Source organism: Lolium rigidum, chromosome 1 (genome assembly GCF_022539505.1).
Source record: "Lolium rigidum isolate FL_2022 chromosome 1, APGP_CSIRO_Lrig_0.1, whole genome shotgun sequence".
Taxonomy (NCBI): Eukaryota; Viridiplantae; Streptophyta; class Magnoliopsida; order Poales; family Poaceae; genus Lolium; species Lolium rigidum.
The window spans coordinates 206,296,269-206,316,007 of record NC_061508.1 but is presented as its reverse complement, the minus strand read 5'-3'; the positions used below and the strand labels follow the sequence as shown (position 1 = coordinate 206,316,007).

The 19,739-nt window shown below is 44.2% G+C and overlaps 1 long non-coding RNA gene across 2 annotated transcripts; it reads left to right on the top strand.

The window, feature by feature from the left end:
* Window positions 1-286: 286 nt before the first annotated feature.
* On the top strand, window positions 287-12,170 carry LOC124688700. Of its 2 annotated transcripts, none has more exons than XR_006998608.1 (7): window positions 287-463; window positions 701-853; window positions 1,219-1,299; window positions 1,524-1,635; window positions 1,769-1,915; window positions 2,033-2,101; window positions 12,115-12,170. It is a non-coding gene; the product is annotated as an uncharacterized LOC124688700 (long non-coding RNA). The 2 variants fall into 2 exon arrangements; XR_006998609.1 differs by having other exon boundaries at window positions 12,065-12,152.
* Window positions 12,171-19,739: the final 7,569 nt, after the last annotated feature.

Here is a 19,739-nt window from a genome sequence, read left to right as displayed (position 1 = left end):
TGCTTCGGATGCAGCGGAGAGGAAGAGATAGGAGGGAAGTGTCGAAGAAAGCCGCGCAGGGTCGTCCCTGCGACACAGGTGCCTTCAGCGCCGGCGTCGCCGTTCTCGTCGACCTTGGCGTCACCCCGAGCTTCACGACTTTAGGCACGAGACACACCTTTTTCCCCTCCACTCAGACCTTGCACGGTCCGTCGTCACAGATTGGGCACGGCTAGCACGACGCTGAGGCGTGGCCTCCTCCGCACTCCTCTCGCATCGCCAGCTTGTGGTCGTCTTCCTTGGCCTCTCAGCGGCAGTCTCCTTCTCCCCGTCTCAAGCTGTCTCCAGCATCTGCTGCCTTTTGTCTCTCGCTCGGTTTGCCCAAGTTTCTAATTCATATTTAGTGCATGAATTTGTAGGTTGTTTTCTTTCCTCTCTCTAGGTTGGGCATCCCATGCCAAAATCGAAGGTCACAGACCCCCAGGTGAACACTTTACCTTAAATGCTACAAGGAAAGAGAGAGCATCTTTACACTTTGTTCATCGTTCCGTGTATAAATATTTTTTCCTCAACCAGCTATGTTTTCCTATATCACTGCTTCAGTTATTTGCCTTGATAAATGTTCCCAGCTAATCACTACTGGTTCTAATTTAATCAATTCAGAATATTTTACTGTAAGTGGATGATTACATGCTCCTTGTTTGGTTTTTTTGGGTTTCAGTTGGTCAAGGATGTAAGCTAGCCCAGGCGGCTGAAGATTGTGCTCAGCCTTGCGCACGTTCTAAGACACTTGCACACCGAGATGCAGCCTCTGTTCGCCGTCGACGTGCTGATGTCCAGTTCGGTCTACCTCGCTGGATATTTCACACCAAAGGTAGGTGTATTGCTGGTTGTAACATGGCGTCTTTAGTGCAGTAGGAAGCAAAATGTTCTAATTATGTAGCACCTGAGATGGGTTTTGGTATCACAGATAATCGACTTTGTGAGGTGGAGAGTTCTCTCCAAACTGTTTCTTAGATCCGGTGTAATATACCATGTACCATATATAACACACCACTCAGTTTTGAACTTTATTCTTAACTTTTAGGACTTCTGTTTCACTTCTCCATTCCTGCTCCCAACTTTTGTAGTAGATGAGATTGTTTGTAGTGACAGAATTTGCCCACATTCTGGGAGTAGTTCCCTGTAAGATCCTTGGTTGCAACTTCTGTAATAGCTGAGATTGTTTCGTCCATGCAGGTCTACTCATATGTCCCAATAATTCAATTTTTTGTTTCTACAAAGGTTCAAAGCATGTCTGCACTTGCTATGGATTAAAATGTACGTTTTCTAACAATCTTCCCCCAGACTTTTTGTTGGTGTATGATATAGATGATGACCATGTAGAAATCATTATTAATTATGCTTTCTGACATGTTTTACTTGACTGAAACTGATCTTGATTTGATCCTAGAATATTTATTTGGTGTTGTTCATTGACTACTACCACATCAAATCGGGAATATTCCATGGTGACTGATTTTATTTGTTTCAATTTTTTGTAGCTTCTTTTGTCAATGCTTGCTTTCTTAAGTCTGGAACTTCCTCCCAATGGTGAAATTGGAACAAAATCCTGCAACTGCTCTTTAATTCAGGACCTTTTCTTGCAAGGAATATGTAAATTCCAAGTCTTTCTACATAGGCGTATCGTTTTCTTCATTTGCAGTTGTGGAACAAACCATATTTTGTGATATCTCATTGCTCTTTGATATTTCAATGACTTTTTGTTTATTCTAATTCTTATGATTAGGCTTAGCATGTTGCTAAACTGATGAGTTGATGCCTTTGGTCGACATAAATGGAGTTCAAGTTTGTTTAAAAAGGGCTCCCCACCTAATGTCGACCGTGGCCTGCGCTGAAGTCAAGAGACGCACAATGCAAATTTTGATTTGTATAGGTCAGTATGTATGCCTTCATTCAAATTTAATTATGATTGGGTTATCCAGATAATGTCGATCGTGGCCTGCTCAACAAGGATTCACTTTAAAAATGATCGTGCTTACTTGTGTTGCAGAGTGGAAAACTACTTTGTTCCATGATATAAAACATATATACGATGAACCGTGGAAGGTGATTTGTATAGGTAAGTATGCATGCCTTCATTCAAAACTAGCTGGGTTACCCGCGCAATTGCGCGGCTAGAGTTGTCATATTATGTTATTGCAGTATTATCTTTGGTGAGTTATACATATATTTTGAATTATAGAATATAACATGTAGTGAAATCGTATTACGTGAAAAATATATTTTAATTTTTTCACTTAGTTATTTTTATAACGCGAACTATTTTCAATTTAATTTGGATTTAAATAAAAACCCATTGAGCTAATATGGTGTTGTTAAACTCTCAAGACACAATTTCCTTAATAACTTTGGTCCCAATCCGTAGGATTTTATCTCACACCCCTTATGCGTTAGTACACTCCTTTTAATCTATCTTTATATTTTCTCACTAATAAGGTAATGAAAAACAAAGGATAATTTCTATACATCATACCTTGGATCTAGAGTACTCTTGTCTCACGCCTCTGTAATTGTGAGTATTAACACATACTCATTATTTTTTGCAATGTCAAGAGTCTACTGCTTTGAAGAATGTTTTACTATATTGCAAACATAGTTTTCCTATCTAATATCGACTTTACCTCTCATGTCCACTGTGTCGCATCTCATTGTGAGTTTCTTGCCCTTATGAGCTCCGCTAATGATCGCAATTTTTTTTACCCGTTGATGGAAATTTCATGATCTGTATTGTAGACCAAGCACCTTGACATGATGTCATGTCGGTAGATTATACGTATTTTAGATGAAGAATTTTCAATTAAATATGTGAAATGCATGCTTACGACTTTGCCACATTAATTAGCTCACTCTTTTCGCATGTCCACCTATTGAGGTACCGGAAAAAAATCCCATCAACTTAATACATGCAGAATGTTTTGTGCATCCTCAGGGGAGGAGGCTTGCCTGCTCCGCGTAGCTTCTCCCATCAGTGCTCCCCCAACATAATTAGATGATCCTAACGGCTTTCGTGCACTGTATCCTTGCGGGTATTTGTACCGAAAGAAAAATCACAAATACAGGTAATGTCCGTAGTATTATGCAAAATACTAAAACTGATCAGTGAAAATAATCATAAGTTCATTCTCCACGGCCATGGTCGTTATTCGTCGGCGTTGGCCATATGCTTCCGTTCAATTCTGCGCGAGAACGGTGAAGAGATATCCCGCGGCTAACTCCACTAACTCCACGTAGTACAGCTAGGCGGGTGGGGTGCCGTCTGCCAGCACGCTGCCCTAGATGTCGCCGACGAATGACTTTCTTCCGATTTCGTCTGCTCCCTTCCTCACAGCCACTGACATCAACGCCTTTCCTGACTCCGCGCTGAGCAGCTGGTCCTGGGCTCCTGGCCGTTGGTGCTCCGCCGGCATTGATGCTGTCACCGACGATGTTCTTCGTGACTCCACGCCCCGAAGCTGGCCGCTGCTGTCACCGTCGCTGACGATGTGTTTTCGAAATCCGGTCAGAGCGGGCCGTCGTTGATGTACTTGCGGAATCCGCGCTGTGCAGCCAGGGCATTGCCCCTAGCTCCGTCTGCCAACGCTGCTGCCATCGTTGTTGCCGAGGCCCCTGGAATCACCTCGTCGATCCTCTCGGGCTCCCATGTCGGCTCGTTGCTGCTCTTCATCCGCTCGAGGTCCACCGTCCATCGTCTGAAAGGGAACATGAGAAATCTAATCGGAATCACGCACAGATTTTGTTTTGGATCGGAACATGCACCAAAACTGTTTAATCGGGGGATCACCTTTTTTTTTGTGAATCGGGGGATCACCTAATCTTGTTGGTTTCTTCACCATCGATCCAGACCCGCGTCGTGGCGGCCTTCAACACTTAAAGACTCACGCCATACTGATATCGGAATTCACCATGCATTCAGACTCCAAAAATCCATGTTGATTGATATAGCTACTTCGTGATCCGGACCGTCGAGAGTTGATGCAGACTCAAGGCACCTTGTTGTGTTCGTCAGCTTCCTTGTGCCAGAACGCCGTCGGGCTACCTTGGCTGGAGCGAGATAGATATTGTCGCTTCAAATTTCATCGATCAGAGGCCTTGGAAGCTAGTTGCCATCTACGTATCACACAACGGCCATTGCTGTTGCATGCACCGTTGCATGCACGCCCGAGTTGGAATCGCTAGCTTGTAGATTCCATCGTACGCAACCTGCGACCTACCAGTTGAAATTGCTGGCGTGTTTGCGTGTTTGCTATGAGAGTAACCACTAGTGGAAAACTGCTCTTTTGCACCGGTTCAAAAGGCCCATATGCACCGGATGGCCAACCGGTGCAAACCATCCGGTGCAAAAGGCCCCCCTTTGCACCGGCTTCTCTTACGAACCGGTGCTAAAGGGGTCTCCACGTGGCCGGCCGTGGGGCGCTCGGCGGGGAGCTGTTGCACCGGTTCGTAATACGAACCGGTGCAAAAGGGTTGGGCCGCGGCAGGTTTTGGTGCCATTCCTCGCCGTCGGCAGACTCGCCGCGGCAGAATTTTCACTAAAACGCCGCCGCGGCGTACTCGCCTCCATTCGAAACACGGTATAATATTAATGCAAACAATTCAAATATATATATAGGAAACCATTGTATTACATATATCGATCAAAGTGACACACGTTCATGCATATATATATATGTCTACATCAACTTTGATATTGGCGGTTGTCCACATAGTGTTCTCCATCCGGAGCTATGACTTGCTCAAGTAAGAACCCCGCCAGCTCTTCTTGAATTGCTCGTACACGCTCTCGTTGCTAGAAGACCGTTCCGCAACCGTTGGATCTAATAATTTGAAGAAGCTACGGTGGTCAATATATATATGTGTGTGTATGTGAATGAAACACAAGGTGATAAAATAAAGCCACGAATGTTGTTTAATTACTTACATCAAGTTGTTCCAAAATGTCCCTCACATGATGGGTATTCCGGCGGATGAACTCGCAAACGTAGAACCCGCATAAATTATTCCCGTCCTCTTGCCTCAAGCACTTTACGAGAACAAAGTTCAATCAAAATAATATATATATAATCAAGGATGATAATAATTGTATTGAAACTAGAATCAAAGAGATGCGCGGCCTAGCCATTAGTACTTACCGGTACATGTTTTATTCGAAGTTCTTTATTCTTTAAACCCGGAGCTTTGTTGGTGAACCGTTTCCAAGCCTTGTGGAGGATATCGGCCATGTCCCCCCACGCCTCAAGGGGTTTACTCTTCGAGTCCATGACTTCTACTATCCCGGTGTCGGGTTCAATGACTAGCAGGATATAGTGAAACCTGCGGACACACATATATATATATATATATGCATAACTCATCAATTACACTTAACACATGAAGTAAGCGAAAAAGATTTAATGTGTGAAGAGAGTAACACTCACGCGAAGTTGTAAGGAAATAGTATTGCCCTTTTGTATGAGTTTATCCTTAAGACATGTACCAAGTTATTCTCTGTGTCCTTGGGAGAGTTGTCGACGAGTATACCCATTCACGGTGTATGGGTCAACGAACCCAAGATCATAGATTTGCCCCTTGCGGCATTCGCGAATCTTCATTCCGCATAATACGGTGAGAGTATGGTTATATGCATGCAATAATGGACGAGCCGCGGTAGAGACTTAATTACATAAATAATACTTACAGTGCGTATGCACTCAGCAGAGATTTGTCGAGGGCGTCTTGGTTGAATAATCGAAATAATTCACAAAATTCGATGTTCATCACGTCGGTTCGCCCGTAGTGCTCATCTTTTATTGCCACCATGATCCGGTTCGACCGTCCTTACATGCATCCAAGTACCAATTATGTAGTCTTCGCAGCTGTGTTGATAGATTAGGCAACTCCGCGGCTACGACAAGAGGTTCCCCGTATGTGTAATGGTATGCTAATTGGACATCGTCCGTGGCCATGAATTCGATGCGGCTTAAGTACTCGGGAATACTCATACCGGCCGCATCCGCCTCATCTTTGTATAGTTTTACCATCGTTGGATCAAGGCACGCTAGGACATCGGGATACACTTGGAGCGGGGAGCACGAGTTTTTTCGGGCTCCAAGTCGGGGAACTGGTTTCCCATCTACCTTACTTTTTCCCACCGCTCTTTTGCTAACACATTTGACTTGCGAATAGACCGGTCATAGTTCGATGAAAGACTTGGCTCGAGGTTGATGAAGGTTCTTCGAGCAGTTTCAACTTCTTTTCCGGAGATATAGTCGGCTCCGGCTCAAGCCGGGGCTTTTTAAGTTTCAACATTTGTTGCTTGTCTGTTGTTCAGCTACGATCTTGGCATTTTCCTCAACTCGTATAGTCATAAGGTCTCTTGGGAGCAACCTTAGGCACTCTTGGGAGGGGCTCTTGTTTGCGTCTCGGTGATTTGTTACGACTCAACTGTGTCGTAGCGGTCCGCCTAATTTTCCTCTTATAGTTGGGCGGCGGAGAAGGCTCACGCGGCGGCGGAGATGGCTCACGCGCCGGCGGGAAGGCTCACGCGGCGGCGGAGATGGCTCACGCGCCGGCGGGGAAGGCTCACGCACCGGAGACGGCCGCATCGGTGGAGAATGCCGGCTCGGTGGAGACCTTGTTGGCGCCTTCCAACCCGGAATCACAATGAATTCCTTTCGCCATAGAACCGTAGTGTTCTTGGCCTCTCCCGGCTCTAGCAAATCCCTTCACCTAGCGGGGTGGTCAAGCCTCGGCGGCCCATACCCATCCATAACTTGATCCACCCCGGCAACGAGCGTATCCGGGTGGAACCGGCTTGAAGTGATATCTTTGATCGAGTACCGGCGGTAAGACATAGCCGATCGCCGCCTTGAGCGTTAAGTAGCCCATCGTTTGGAAATGTAGCTCACAAGGTGTCGACTCTGTGATAAAGTCCACAGGGTAGAGATCAGAAGGCATCTGCGGATCCACAGGGGAGGGAGGAGCCATCTGCGGATCCACATCTGCATCATCACCAGGCAGCTCCTCTAATCCTAGAGGGCAGAGAACCTTCTTTGCTTCGTACGTACTGTCAGGCAATTCGTTATTCTTTGGAAACCTCCTCTTCATTATTTTCAGTAACTTCTCAAATGGCTTGTCACATATACCGGCGTCCGCCTTCCATTGCAGGCAACTCCGGGGTGGCACCGAGCTTTGTGTTGCCATCTTCGCAATTTGGGTATAACTTCTTTTTGTGATCATCTAACATGCCCTTTAACTTTCGCTTCTCGTTTTTCGTTTCGCATCTTCGTGTGCGTCGGCGATGGCCCGACGAAGATCATCATCAACGGGCTCATCCGATGCCTCTTCATCTTGATCACCTCCTCCCCGCATCTTCATCTTCATCATGCCCCGTTGCGGTATCACCGTAGTTAGGGTACATATCATCATCCTCTTCTTCTTCTTCGTCGTCTTCCATCATAACCCCTCTTTCTCCATGCTTGGTCCAACAATTATAGTTGGGCATGAAACCTTTCCAAAGCAGGTGTGAGTGAATGACTTGCCATTCGTGGTATTGCTTCAAGTTATGGCAATCAACACATGGACAACACATAAAACCATCCGCCCTGTGGGTTTTCCTGAGCCACACGGATAAATTCTTCCGGACCCGATCCGAACTCGGGTAGACGTCGGTCAACGTACATCCATTGCCGCCGGTTCATCTACATCAAATAATTAATTAAGTTTATCAATAAACAATTACAAAACATCATAATATTTATAAATAGTGGAAATTAGCACCGTACAAATGAAAGGGTTAAGTTGTTGCTTAAACCTTGATCGAGGAGGAAAGAAAGAGGAGAAAGCTTAAGTGTCGCTCCAGCACCTCATCTCATTTTTGTTGGGTGTAAAATCAAGCGGCATCACTCTCTCACACATTTCATCGAGCACCTTATGTGCATGCCAAAGAGAAGCAACTTAGCACTCAACACACACACCTTCTCCTAGCAAAAATGAAGTGAGTGGGCTGTTTGGCAGATGTAGCTGAGCTGAAATAGGGTCGGGGACCTTTAGCACCGGTTCGTGTTACGAACCGGTGCAAAAGATAGATCATTTGCACCGGTTCGTAACACGAACCGGTGCTAAAGGTTCCTCGGCCGACACGTGCTCGGCCACGAACCTTTTGCACCGGTTTGTGTTACGAACCGGTGCAAAAGATAGATCATTTGCACCGGTTCGTAACACGAACCGGTGCAAAAGGTCCCTCGGCCGGCTGCTCCCCTCGAACCGGTGCTAATGACCCCTTTTAGCACCGGTTCGTGCCAAATCCGGTGCAAATGACATCTGGGGTAAAAAACCAAAGCCCTTGTTTCTACTAGTGAACAGAACCATCATGCATGGCTTTTATATGGGGTGAACAGACCGTGCTATTTTCGTTAGAGATAAGATTTACAATTCCTTGGTCGTGCAAACTTAGCGGTTAGATCTCATAGATCTGCGGGAAGCAATATAAATCACGCGGCTTATGTGCATTGACACAGATATATTTCTTGTTGAGATATTTGAGGAGACGTTTGTTGACGTGGGGGAGATTGATAGCGTATATCTGCGTATTGAAATTGACACCCGACGGACATCACGAAGCTAATCTAGGCCATTGTTTTGATGTTAATTAATTATAGCTAATCTTCAGAATTATATATTATCTTTTTTTAGTATATTACATAACTTGAGGATGTTTTGAATTATTATCAAAGTTTTGGATGTTGGCATTAAAATTGGCCTGATATGTTTTTTGGATTTTTTGTCATTTCAATTTATATATATCTACTTCAGTGATTTTTTAGTTCCATAGTGTGAAGGATATATTGTTGTCTTTATTTGATTTAGCAAAAAATATTAAGAAGTTAGTTGGAGTTGAAGTACTTTGCCATGCGACTATGTATGTAAAGTTTTCAGTCTGGTAGTTCATAAAGCAGACACACCTGGGGTAATGATCTATAATGTCCACCAAAATTAAATGATGTACATTCTCCATGCCACAACCACGCTTGGGGGATGTTATAGGAGAGATAAGAATCTCCATGTTTCAACCATTTTTCAGAGAGATAATCGGAGACATATAAGATAGATGGGGACCCCACCAAAAACATCACTGGCAATATATATGTATTTCGAAGAACAGATTTATTTAGTTGCTTAATTTAGAAGATTCCCTCGGAATGCGAGGCAATGTAGAAGACGTCTATAATGAAGCACTAAAGATATACTTATAGTGATAACTTAGAAGATATTCTTTTCTTATAACATATATATAATATTATTTAGATGATTTAACTACTTTCACTTCAGTGATGTCCAAGTATCCTCTTATGTTAAGCTCACATAAATTCTTGGACACCATATTATTATTGCCTTGAAGTGATTTTAATATACTCTCTCCGTCTCAAAGTGTAAGGCGCCTAAGCTTTAGCGAAAACTCAACATCTTCTAAATTTGATCAGGTTTATAAGAAAAAATACGAACATCTACAATATCAAAATGAACATTTTGAGAAACTATACTTTCTAGTGAATCTATTAATATCTATTTAGTATTATGAATGTTTATATTTTTACGTATAAATTTGGTCAAACTTAAAATATGTTGACTTTTACTAAACCTTAGGCGCCTTACATTTTGGGACGGAGAGGGTACTTGCTATAAAGAAAGTACTTCTAATATAAGAAGTAGGTTATATCTAGAAACAACACATGAAGTGTGAGATCCACGATATATATTACCTATATCTGTACTGACTGCACTCTTATCAATCCATTGGTGAATTGGAGATCAAGCTGCATGGAGGTTGTCAAGCCGGCGATCTGCCGGGTTCATACCGGATGCTTCGCTTTCATGCTTGCGATCCAACTTGCATGGAGATGGTTGGATGTGGCTTGGTCAGGCATGCGTGTGGAGCTTAACCTCTCTATGAATATGTCGTCCGTTTACTGATCACTGATTACATGGCAGCCATTAGTCAGCAAGTTCCAGCTCCATACAGTACAATAGAATATATTGTAACATGGTTAAGTACAATATGTTCTTAGTTTTAAGTACATTAGTGAAAACCAAAGAAAATAGATGAAAGCTAACCAATTAGAAAAGGATGAACAAACGTTCAGGAGAACTACGTAACTTTAGATGTCCCTAGTTGTATCTCCCTGCTTACTGAAGATTCTATTAATCGAGAGGCCACCTTTTGACATCTTGAATGCATATCACTCTATCTCTGAAACAGCACTATGAAGAGTTTAGTCACGATACCAGCTGAACATAATTTGTGCTTCCCTGGATAACGGATACACATATCCTACTGTATCATCAGGTGAGAGTGAATGAAACCAAAGAAAATAGATGAAAGCTAACCAATTAGAAAAGGATGAACAAACGTTCAGGAGAACTACGTAACTTTAGATGTCCCTAGTTGTATCTCCCTGCTTACTGAAGATTCTATTAATCGAGAGGCCACCTTTTGACATCTTGAATGCATATCACTCTATCTCTGAAACAGCACTATGAAGAGTTTAGCCACGATACCAGCTGAACATAATTTGTGCTTCCCTGGATAACGGATACACATATCCTACTGTATCATCAGGTGAGAGTGAATGAAAAGTATATATCCCCGAAAACAAAACAATATCATTACGTTAATGAGAGAAATAGAGAAGATTTTCGGCAAAAGTGAATTTCCTAAATAAATACATATATAACCTAAAAAATCTTGTTCGGACAACTTAGTCCGTGTAATCAAAATTCCTATATATGTACGTTATGAATATATCATTGTGCATGTGCAAGCCAGATGATTAGGTACCTCACCATGCGTCCATACGTGCACACATACCACGATTTGTGTGGCCTTTAGGAAGTGGACTCACAAAGGTCGTGCCATTTGTTTGCGCAACTGCACGTGGGAAGATGGCAGTTCCTCCTCCCTACAGCAGGCCCTGCCCATGAAGATGATCTAGTACTATAGATGGCCTCCACCCTCCACGTCCAAGAAATCCAGAGCGCTCGTGGCATTGCAGCAATAGGTAGACCACCGACGCGTTGTAGCTGCCTAAATTTCGATGCGAATCGCTTACTTCCCGTGTCCTTCTATTTGATTATGTGCCTCGAAGTTCCATATTAGCTCTTTCTCTGTCATCGGAACCGTCCATGGATTGTTGCTTAATCTGGAGCTTGCTGTTAGATGGAAGTTGTCAAGGCATGTAGGGATGGGAACAGATAATCACACACCAAGGAATACTTTCAGATATTACCCAAAATCAATGACATTACCATTGTGCCATTGACCTATTCGGCGCCGCGGTGTCTTGAGCTTGTATTGTGTTCGCTAATACCATGACTCCGATGCACCGCTGGTGGGAGTCTCAACCTTGACAATGTATCGACTTTGATCTACCGAGTGTCTGGTGCCATTTGCGTGGAGTTATGCATTGGTTCGTTGGTCCGGCATAGGGTGTATAATTAGTGCAGTTTTGATCTACGGGATAGTTAGGATGGGGTTCTGGTAGGGCAGATGTTCACGTGGAGTTCCGATCTGCCGGTTAGTTTAGATATGATTTATAGAGGGGTAGAGATAAATTGAAGACGTCTCGATCGTGTGGAAACCTGGTTGCCTACGTCTTTCTTTTGTGTGCGTGACATTGAATCGGTCTTTGCACGTGCTCTGCAGATATATATTCAGCTTTTTTCCAAGCGATCCTGGTTGCGTACGTTTTGTCTCTTTTTTTGTGCGTGACATTGAATCGGTCTTCGCACGTATATTCAGCTTTTTTTCCAAGCGATCCTGGTTGCGGACGTTTAATCTTTTTTTTCCGTGCCTGACTACTTTAATCTAATCCATTGGTTTTACGTTGTTTAATCTTCACCGTCATTTGTCTTGTACTTTAATTATATAATAGATAGATAGATAGATTAATTATGTTTGGTTATCCAGATAGTGGTAAATCTGTCTTGCTAGCACAGTTCTTTGCCAAGCGCGAGTTATCTATGATTATTGGTGTGTTTCCTTTGCCAGCCCCAGCCCAGCTTGTGACCACCCTCACCTCGCTTGTTGCCGTCCTGCAGCCTGCTCCACTTGTCACTGCCCAACGCCCCGCTTGTTGCGACTAGCGTCTTCCCCGTCTCCCTTGCTGCCGCTGCCTGAGGAAAAGGAGGGCGCAGCGGTGGTGGAGCAGGAGAATGTGGCGGCAGAGGTGGGAAAGAATCTGGCAGAAGAGGAGGAGAAGAATCCGACAGGACAGGTCTGTTTTTCTCTGATCCTTCTCTCCCCCCATCAATACAATTCTTTTGCTTCAAACAGAAGTGGCTGCAATGTATCTCAACTAATTTGGTTTACTCGATTGTGCATATTGAAGCTGTTATTCTTCAGTTTGAGTACACGATGTAAATAGGATTGCAGGTTAAACCATATCTCTTTATCCATCACCCCCGTCTATAAATCTGACATATCTCCTTACTGTTTTGCTGACTAAAATTCCCTATGGCTCGCTTAGTTCTCCATTGATGCGCCAGCTTTCTTCAGTCGGCTGTTTGCAAGCTGAAGATCAGCTAGACATGCATTGCACAACCTAGCGACATCATGAATGCTGTTGTATTTCATCTTGTAAAGAGAATTAGCTTGCTCTTCTTTTGGATGCTCCTCTGCAAGCTTCTGACAATACTTATGACATAAAAAAGAAGTTGGTAGGTCGAGGATAGTGTTGCTCTTTTCATGTCTAATAATGCATTAGTTGTTTAGGACCATGTGTTCTTAGTATTGTTGTGCTTAATAAAGAAGTATATAAAAAATGTTTGTTGCGATGATGTTTAAACTCTATGGAAAGTAAAAAGTATAACACAGTGGTAACATTGATGTTCAAGGTATATCACAGATGGGCATGCAATATTTGATCAAACTGTGTTTAGCTATTTTCAATTCTAGACCAAAGACCCTGGTTGGGAAGCGTGAGCCACCCTCAAAGAACTTCATAATCTAAAGTAGGAAATCCAAGCGATATTACATTCATAATTCTGCCATTTATGGTGGCAAGGTATGTTTCTCCTTCAAACACTGAACTGAGCATTTGTGCCCTTCATGTGCCCATTATGTATTATGCATTTTCCATTTCATTGATTCTCTTGTGATCACATGGCAATAACAGGAAGGGGTTATTGAATTATCTATTGCAAAGGATGAACCTAAAGCTTGGGTCTTCAGGCTTGTGTTAGCTCAAATTGCACAACGGACAGTGGATAGAGAGGCGGCAGGTACTAGGGCGTAGTGGTCCCGTAGGTGTGTGTGGTGGATATGTGTGTGGCTTGATAGCCATTGTAATCACTCTGTAACTATCTCTCTGTTCGAACCTTAATGCAAAGAATCTAAAAAAACGCAAGAAGTTGCAGTAACTTCAAGATCAGTTTGTGTTCTCATTGGATTGAAAGGGGCTCCTTATGTCTATATGTATGTAATTATGTCTATATGCATGTAACTAAGCTGCCGCGTTTTAGTTCTGTCAAATGTACTGACCCTATTTTGCTACCAGAACCTTCTTGATGAATCTGATGAACAAACAATGTATAAGCCATATCCTATCAGCTTTTCCCAACCAACATGATGTAGAAGAAATTGTATCATCGTGTTACCTTACTTTAGTTCTCATGTAACTCTAAATGTACATGTGAGGGCTCTACGTGTTAATACATCGCATCTCCTAAGGTAAGGCTTTTCGGAATGTCTCGCTTCAGCTTTTGGCTTTTGGGTTGATGCGCAACGGGTCATCCGGAAAATTTAGAGGGATAAGAAATAAGCGTCATAATTGATGTGTGTAAAGTAAAGACATGAAAAATCACAAAAAATATAGATTTAAGCATGGAGATAAATTAATTATTAAATTACCATCCTATATGTTAGCATCCATTGACATATTAATACGCTTTCATCGCACTAATTTAGACATTTCTTGCTCTGGAAGCACGTGGTTAACAGTTGGTGTATTGCGTGATAGCGCAACGGGCTATCTAGTATAGTTCCTCTCATTGATTCCTGTCGCACGAGGACAAGGCGGAGAATGCTCATTCTTCCCCAGTTGCCAGTGGCCTGTCATGTGGGTTGCTGCTGTGTGGGAAGACAATTGTACGGTATAGATCGAGAAGCACATGACAATATTGGTACCAGTGTATATCCATCCAGCTGGCAATGTGCAGAATACATGGTCCTCCCAATCCTGCTCGCACTTCCCAGTTAACGTCATGCAGCAATAGTATCTTTGTTTCACTAATATTTAATTCAATATGTGACTGGAAAGTGGGAGCAGATGTGGAGTACCTATGCACCGTTTGTAAATAAGTGTGGCAGATTTATTTAGATTTACATATATCTTGATATATTTTAGGCGTGATAAACACAAATTTAGATGTATTTGCGATAATTATTTTCAAACGGTTGGCATTACTCCAATATCATTGTTTCGCTAATACTAGTATTTAACTAAGGGGGAGCTTATATGTGGCTTCCATTAATACTTGAACTTTTATATGGGGATTGTGCCTGCCTTGTGATGTCAACGTGACAAAAACAAGAAATACAAATTGGCAGGCTCAAATTCATGTGCGCCTGGCTAACTTTGATTCTTTTCACAAAAAAAGAAAGATGATGCTATCTAGATTGTGCGGTGTAGGTACCTATCGCGCCGTGGAGCATGATTTTGCGCCCAATATTTCTGTCCCTAATATTTAATTAACCACACATACAAAACACACTTGGTGTACTTATGTCACAAATTTACCTAGATTTAGATGTATCTATACACTAAGGATGTGTTTGGTAGCCCGGGTCAACCGAGAATCACTATCTCTTCTCATACATGATGACCCTAACCAAGTTGAGCTGAGGTGAGATGTTGTTTGGTAGCACATGTAGCAGCTGAGCTGAGATGTTGTTTGGTAGCACATGTATGACATGAGATGGTAAAAATATCACCCCAATTGATTTTAGCACTAATTCATTACTTGAACTATGCTAATACTATATCTAAATATTAAATACACACTTTATAAAATACACAGTAATTCCATATTATATAAAATTCACACTGATTTAATATTATGTATTTGTAGACAGCAGTTTTACAAACAGGGGCATTTTTTGCAAAAAGGTCCTTGAAAAAATTATGTCCAAAGCAATCAGGTCCAAAATCAAGATCTGGAGGAGGCCCTGCCGGTGCGTCGTCGGGCCCGGCGGCGCGGCGTCGGCTCTGGAGGCGCGAGGCAGCTCTGCTGGGCTGCTCTGGCAGCGCGGCGTTGGCTCTGGAGGCGCGAGGCAGCTCCGCTGGGCGGCTCTGGCAGCGCGGCCTCGGCTTCTGGCGGCGCGAGGAGGCTGTGCTCGGCGGCGCGAGACGACCTTGGCCGCGCGAGGAGGCGCGTCGGCGGCAAGCGGTCGAGAGGCGCGGCGGCGGCCAGCGCCCGAGAGGCGCTGTGGCGGCGGCAGCCAGCGCTCGTGAGGAGTGGCGGCGGCCAACGCTCGGGAGTTGGGAGACGCGGTTGAGATGTGCGGAGAGAAGAAAATGAGGTCTTTTTTTTCGGGGGATGGGAGTCTGGGCCTCTGGGGGTGTGCGGGTTGCGATTTTGCGGGATGCACTCAGCCAGGCTGAGTTGTGAAGCTCGATTTGAGCTTCACAACCGGGCCTGGCTGAGGAGGCTTTTCCGTATGAGGTGGGATAGTTCAGATGGGTTGGCACGGGCTAACAAACACGTTTTTTTCTAAAAATCTCTGTTGAGATGAGAGTTTCTGGGTTGCCCCAGTCTACCAAACACACCCTAAAGATACATCCAAATTTAGAAAAAAAATGCGACATTCTTTTATGGATATAGATAGTATGTAAACACGAATTAGTACTACTACATACTATAATATTAAGTTTATTACTTTCTCTGTCCTATAAAAAATATTTTAAATTTGTTAAAATTTAGATGTATCTACACACCATGTAGTACATGAATACATAAAAAATATCTTTAAAAAGTTTCATTGGATGGACAAATGACTACTAACATTAATTTCCCCATCCACTTGGTCAACCTAGAATCTCTATCTTACCTCATACATGGTGACCCTAGCTAAGCTAGACTGAGATTTTCACATATGTTTGGTAGCCTGGATCTGCTTGTACCTGGTGAGTAGTGATGTTGTTTGGTGGGTTCGTATGTGTTAAGAGATGCTCGGACTCACGATCAGGAATATGAATGTACAAGGAGTCCAAATTTTACACAAAGGCCCTTGAACAGAAGAAAAAAGTCAATCGGGTGCTCATATCCCACAAACTACAAATCGAGGCTTGAGTTGAGTGTTGGCCATGGCTGGTGCTCGACTCTAGAGGCTGGGTGGTCGTGGCGTCCTAGCTTGTGCCCGTATGTGGAGTTCTTCGGCGGTAGGATGGATGGTTTGGACGATTCGGCGGCGGCGTTCCCCATTTTGTGTTGATTTCCTCCATGGGTCTCAGACACGAGCCAGAGGACACCGGTTAGAAGCATCCATGGCACGTGTCTGTGGCACGGGCCATGCTAGTAGAGGCCGTGGCCGACAGAGCTTGGTGGCCGGCTAGGACGGCGCTAGGCGGCGTTCGGTGGTCAGCCAAGACAGTGGCGCTCGGTGGTGGAGAGAGCTTGGCGAGGAGAGAGACGGGGTCAAGGGGAATAGTGGCTTGGTTCATGCGGGGTGGGCTCGCGATCGATGGGCGGGGCTGCGGGGGAAATTTTTGGGCGAGACCAGCTAGGCTGACTTTTTTTTTGAAGGAAACGTGGGCTTTATTGATCACATAATCATAATGTCATTACAAAGTGTCTTACGGATACAATCCGGGACAACCCCACGCCACACTGAGCAAATAAAAGATTCACTAATTTTAGCTAAACAATGAGCAGCAACATTTAAGGTTCGATTCACATGACGAAAAGAGCAAGAAGTAAAGGTCTTTGAGATGTTCCTGATGTCATGAATCACAGGACCACAAATAGAGCGATCTTCAGACTCCGCTGTCACTCTCTGCACCACCGAGAGACAATCAGAGTTGATGATAATCTTGTCATAGCCATCATCCTTGGCTAAGCTGATTGCCCGACGCATTGCCATCGCCTCAGCAATTTCTGGCGTCGCGACCTCATCATTCCGTTCACTGCAAGCAGCTACACAGATGTCGTTGTGGTCACGAATCACGACGCCTGTCCCCTTCCGACGAGAAGAAGCAAAGATCGCAGCGTCAACATTTACCATCACCATACCCTCCGGCGGCGGAGACCATCGAAGAACCGAAGATATAGTCTCACGCCTGTGGTTAGAGGTAGGTTTGTATAGATGCGTCGCGATCAATTGGATATATGCCAAAGCTTTCTCTGCAACAGATTTTGGATGCATTAGTGGCTCCCTGTAATGTCCCAGGTTTAGAGACAATCGAGGGGTAGATTTTAGAAAGGGATGTGCACTGCATCGTAAATTCTGGGGAAATTTCGCGCTTTTAAAACAAAACTGCATCGGAGGGGGACAAGTTTCTCTCTCGACACCTTACAGGGTTAGGGTTTCGAGAGTGCGACAAACTTGCTTCTCATTCAACTAAGTTAGGGTTTTGAGAAGAGAGGAGAGAAGTGCATTACAACTTTAAGTTGCATGATTGAATTCAAACCACTTGTGTTTGAATTTCAAATTCAAACACCACATGATTATTTCATAATTCAAATTGAGGTAATTCATTAAACAAATATGAATAATCAAGGATATTAAATTATACAACATATAATTAAAAGCTCATTAGAGAAACTTTGAGCTTTATTGATAATCACACAAGATACAATTTCTTTACAATATTCAGATTTGGAATATAAAATATTACAACACATTACAAGAATTGACAAAATGGAAAAAGAAAAGAAAGAAAATTACAATGAAATGATCTATCCTAAACTACAAGTTGATCTTCATGAGATCTTGGATCAAGATGATCTTGCGCTTCATCTTGATCATCACATTGATCCCTGCAAACACACACAAAGCAACACAAGTTATGCCAAGTGGCATTGCCACTTGGCAGGTTAGCAAATAAATAATGAACTGGAGAGGATATTATCAAGATCAGCCGAGCTGATCCACCAAATGGACAAAGTCCCAACAGGGAACCACACAGGCAGCTCACCAGGCTATGTGCATGCACAACAGCACACACAAGCCAGGGGAGTCACCAAAATGGTGTCAGGCTCAGCTGTCGACCAGGAGAGCAAAGAGAGGATGATATAAAACCTTTTTCCATCCAAACCCTAACCATTCCATCGGCACAAGCTCCTGGGTAAGTTCACCAAGAACACAAGAACAGGAAGAACAGTCACCGCTGTTCAACCTACTCAAACAGCCACAGAATTTAGTCAAGCACCACAAGGTTGCAAGGAGGAGCAGGGCAAGCAAACCAAGCATCACAGAAGCAAACCCTCTACACCAACACATTTCTAGGAGCTGGAGTGAGGTATACCCAGATGAACATGAGCAAACCATGGTTTTGCTCATAATTAAGCATAAGCATCAATCACTGAAGAAATGAAGGGTAGAAACCCTATTTGTGTCATCATCTGGCTACCAAGTCAGTGGTGCAAGCAAATATGGGTGGAGCAAATAGGAAATCACCAAGAGAACACTGGTTAACCAAAACAGTGGTTCAACCAAACAAATCCATCAAGGAAATGATCCTATTCATTCAACCAAAGTCACCTAGCACCTAAGGCCTAGCACACCATCAGACAAATAGACAACTTGTGTCTATTCTTGTTTGTCAACAACAAAGATCACTGGAAAATCCAACAAGGAATTAACCAGTGAGGTATTCACTAAGCCACAGCAAGCCAACACTACTAGGAAAAGGCTTATAGCCGCACTCCTTACCGCCGGCAAATACGAGCTGAAGATGCCGGCGGTAATACCTTCCAGGGGGGCCTAACACTACCGCCGGCGAAAGAGGTAGGAAGGTGCCGGGGGTACCTCCATTACCGCCGGCGAAATTGGAACGGAGGCGCCGGGGGTGCAATGGGCCGCAAGATCCCAATTGGGCCTGGCCTTACCGCTGGCGATTTTGGCCCAAAAGCGCCGGGGGTAGCGGGCCTTACCGCTGGCGAACCCGAACCGAAGATGCCGGGGGTAACGGGTGGCAGGGTGGGCTTCAAATGACTAGAAACAATAAAAGAGGTCTTAGAAAAGGGGAAAAAGGGTGGATTTTTTGCGCCCACAGGGATTCGAACCCTGGATGCTGCGGCTGTGCACAAGTGAGTGGAACCACTGTGTTACTGAATCATTTTTGAGAAACTACATGGTTTACGGAACTAAACCTGTCCCCGGCGAATTAGTCGTTTTCGCCGGTGGTAACTGCACTTGGTCCCACCTGATAGTGGCTGAAATGTTACCGTCGGCGTTTTCGACAAAACGCCGGGGGTACGCGTTCCACGACTTAGTCGTGTGGCCGTCGTTCCCCACGGCCAAATCGACCAAAAATCCCCCACCGCATCTCGATCCCCTGCCGCCGTCGATCCGCCACCTGCTGCCGTCGTTGCCGTCGCCCTCCACTGCAGGTGCGTCCCTCTCCCCTGCCTCCCCCTCTCCCCTGCCTCCCTCTCTCCCTTGCCCCGTTCCTCACCTCGCCCCGTCGCCCTCCGCCGCAGCACCTCGCCTCGTCGCCCTCCGT